The sequence below is a fragment of the Chrysochloris asiatica genome, unplaced genomic scaffold, assembly GCF_000296735.1.
Source record: "Chrysochloris asiatica unplaced genomic scaffold, ChrAsi1.0 scaffold00003, whole genome shotgun sequence".
Taxonomy (NCBI): domain Eukaryota; kingdom Metazoa; phylum Chordata; class Mammalia; order Afrosoricida; family Chrysochloridae; genus Chrysochloris; species Chrysochloris asiatica.
The window spans coordinates 27,164,817-27,168,895 of NW_006408521.1; positions in this window are offsets into that span (position 1 = coordinate 27,164,817).

Here is a 4,079-nt window from a genome sequence, read left to right on the forward strand (position 1 = left end):
CTCTTCTCCCTTGATGTGCTTGGGGCATTCTTAACAGAGCTTCTTTCCACCCGTTTGCGTATGGTAGTGCGTTACCATGGAGCTCTGGTGTCACGCTGTGGAATAAAGCACTGGACCACAAGGTCAGTTTGAACCACAAGGTTGGTGGTTCAAACGCAACAGCTACTCCTTGGACACCCTATACAGGGTCGACTGGACACCACTTAACAACAACAACAAAGTGTTGCCAGTGTATCATATATTCATTCTATACATATTAAGTTAGTACATCTGGGCTAAAAGCACTGGACCACAAGGTCAGTTTGAACCACAAGGTCGGTGGTTCAAACTCACCAGCCACTCCTTGAAACCGTATACAGGGTCACTGTGAGTCACAATTGACTCCACGGTATACAACAACAATTATGAGCCAGGTACTGATCAACGACCAATATGAGCTTCGTGGTTTGGCTGTGATGGTGGTGCATTGTGTCACTTTGTGTGAGTGTTTATGTGCAAATGTGTTGACTCTCAATCATGCTGTGAAATAAGACCCTTCTCAATAACCTGCCTGAAGCCACACACCAGTACCAAGCCAAATCAGAACCTAAGGCCTGGTTTAAAATTAAATTCTCACCTACAGAAGGCTGAACACATACATCCATAGCTGGTCTTCCTTGCACATTCATACGCATTGAGAGTTACACTCATCTGTTTACTTAGATTCAAATGCTCTTACACAAACACACACACACACACACAGAGTTATCACCTTCCATCTCCCTGGGGTTCCCCCCACCCCCGCCCCCATGGCTTCTAATCCGCCTCCCCTAGACAGAGTCAGCTAAGGGGATGTTTTAGTAGGGTGAGGGAAGGGGCATGAGTCAGCCCCTTGCTCTCAGTTACACCTAGGAGACAGTATTCCTGCCATCCCACTAAGAAAACTGCACCCGTGGCTGCCCCAGCCCCTCCTCAGGGCCTGGGAAAGGTGAGCTTCCCCCCTACACACACACACTCCTCCCACACATTCTAACCAAGGGGACATTAAAAAGTGCTGACAGGGCAGGGGCAAGGCCACCTGCCTGCCCGCCAGCCCGGCCACTTTCATCTCAGCCGCCTCCCTCCACAGTCGCCAGCCTTGCCTTCCCTCCCCCAGGTCCCTCTTTATTAATCTGGCCCTGTCTGGCCCCCATCTCCCTTCTCCCCTCCAGCGCCAGCGGGGGAGGTTCTGGCTCCCCAACATCCTGGGGCTGCACCAGGCGGGCCCAGAGTCTCCACTCCCCCCATCAATCATCCCAGGGGCCATGGAGAGCCCATCAACAGTCCCTGGAAGCTCATTCTCCTCTGGATTTACAGCAGGAGCCAGGATCTCCCATCTCCTCCCCAACACAGACCCATCACACCAATAGAGCCCCAGCAGGAACCTAGAAAACCACACATGGACAGTTGTACATCCATACTACACACAGCACCACACACAGTCACCCACAACATCAGCCACACCTGGTTAGGTTTTCTCAACAAGTTACACACAACACCCACAGTGAGTCACACATAATGACACCTAAAGGTGTCCTGGTGTGATGCTGTAGGATCGCAATCACAATGTCGGTTTGAACTGCAAATCCAGTGGTCCAAACTCACGAGCTGCTCCTTGGAAATCCTATACAGGGTCACTATGAGTCAGAATTGACTTAATGGCACTTAACAACAACAAAAAGGAGATTTACACCAATAAGCAAGCACACAGTTACAGAACAGATGGTCAACACATTCACACACAAGCGCTCACACAAAATGACACAATGCACCACCATCCTAACCAAAGACACACAGTCACCATGAGGTGTTCATGCTGACCATCAAACAGCACCTGTTTCATCATAATGGAATGGCGTGTATAAATGCACAGGTTCATCACTGATAATCTGCACATGGATGTGTGCGCTGGGTCTAGTCCTAGCAAGCAAGGGTCTGAGTGACAGAACAGCATGCTGGTGGCATAGGACTATCTGCAATGAGTCTGTGTGGGAGTGAGTAAACAGGTGTGTGGTTGTGCATCTCATGTTGGTATTGAAGTACATGAAAATATCTGTGTGACTCTAAGGGTGGTGAGTGTCTGTGGCTTTGTGTGACCACGGCCTTGTGTGGGCTTCTTGTCTTGGGGTGTCTGAGCCATTGTGCGGGTCTCTTCACAGGAGGGTGTCTGTGTTGCTCTGGTGTGGTGGTTGGCATATGCATCTCGGGGTGTATGGGATGTGTTTGGTGTGCCTCTGAGCATGTGTCCCAGTGTGAGTGTCGCTGAATGTGCCTTTGTCTCGGCTGTGTACGTGTGATGGTGGGGTGTGGTGGCTTGGTGTGGCGTGTGTGGATGTGTGTATGTGTGACAATGTGTGCGTGCGTGCGAGTATGTGTTTGGTGAGCGGCTCTGCTGCCTTAAGCACCTTTCGAATACATTGGCCACAGCTCATTGAATCCTTTAACAATCTGACTCTGCTCTTCCTTCCCCGTTTTTTCTAATTCAGTTCCTCTTATTACAAAAATAAAAAATAAAGCGCTGCCCCTTTCCAGTGGCTGGCCCCGCGGAGCCCCCGCTTCGGGACCAGCCTCGTTTCACTCCATTTCTGAGAAAACGGGAAGTCGGTAATTTTAAAAAATATTTTCTACTTTATTTGGGATTTAATGTTCTTACAGAATCCTGCTGCCTCTCTCTGTCCCCCCACCATCCACCCCCAGCCCCACATGCAAGAGGTGTAATGGCCCGTTCAGCATATTAGGGGAGCCAAGCACTCATGTGTGTGTGTATGTGTGTGTGTGTGTGTGTATGCTGGCACACACACTTGGGTAAAAACACACAGAGACCACAGCAGACACACATACAAATACACAGAGGCTCAAATGAATACATGTACTCAGACGCAAACTCAAGTACTACCTTACAGAGACACATCTGCAAATACAGTCACACTTTGAAGGGAAACACAAAACCCAAGAACCCTGTTAGGAAAGCCTCAGGAGATATGAAGAGTGTCCGACAGTGAGTGTGGAGAAAGGAGAAGAGAGAGACAGGTTCACAGTGAGAGGCAAATTTGAAACCAACTTTTATTTCCTATAGGAATGTAAATAGAGTGGATCATGGGAATGAGAGAGTGTCTGGTCAACCCTGGGCCATGCATTGCTCCATCGTGTACAAGGGGACACTGCAGGGTCACGAATGATTACATGAAGTCATTCAGGGAGTCAGGCAGAGATATGGAAACAGAATCTTGTGCCACTTTCCTGGGCCTTCTGCTATTGGGTCTGTGTGTGTGTGTGTGTGTGTGTGTAAGGTATGTTTTTAAACAGCACTAACTTAAGTGCCATATACATGTTGCTGTGTGCTGTTAAGTTGATTTCAACTCAGCAATCCTATATGACAAGGTAGAACTGCTCCTAAAGGGTTTCCAAGGCTGTAGCCTATACAGGGTCACTGTGAGTCACAATTGACTCCACGGTATACAACAACAATTATGAGCCAGGTACTGATCAACGACCAATATGTGTTTTTTTTTTTTTTTTAACTTTGTTGTTGTTAAGTGCTCTCTAGTCAGTTCCAACTCATAGTGACCCTGAATAGCATTGTCAAGGCTGTAAATCTTTGCAGGAGCAGAAAGCCTCATCTTTCTCCCACAGAGTAGCTTGTGGGCTTAAACTGCTGACCTTGTGGTTCACAGTTCACTGCTTATCCTACGGAGCCACTGCGCTCCCATTCAGTTTCTAGAATCATATACACACATACACACACATATAGGAGCAGAGTGCTGTGACAGGCTTGCTTGCCATTGCTCCAACCCTTGCCCATAGTAGACCTGCTGCTCTCGAGAACCCCTAGAACTCCACAGAGCACACTCTGAGAGTCTAAAGCCTTCTGTTAAAAATAATTGCAGCCCAGAGAAGTGAAGAACTTTGTCCAAGGTCACATAGCAAGAACCAGAATTCAGGATTCTCCATGCTCTTCCCAGTTTGGGGATTTATTAACTTATAGCTGATTTTTCTTTTTTTGAGTCCTGGTGTGGCACTGTAAGATAAGTAGTTTGTTAACCACAAGGTTGGAGGTTTAA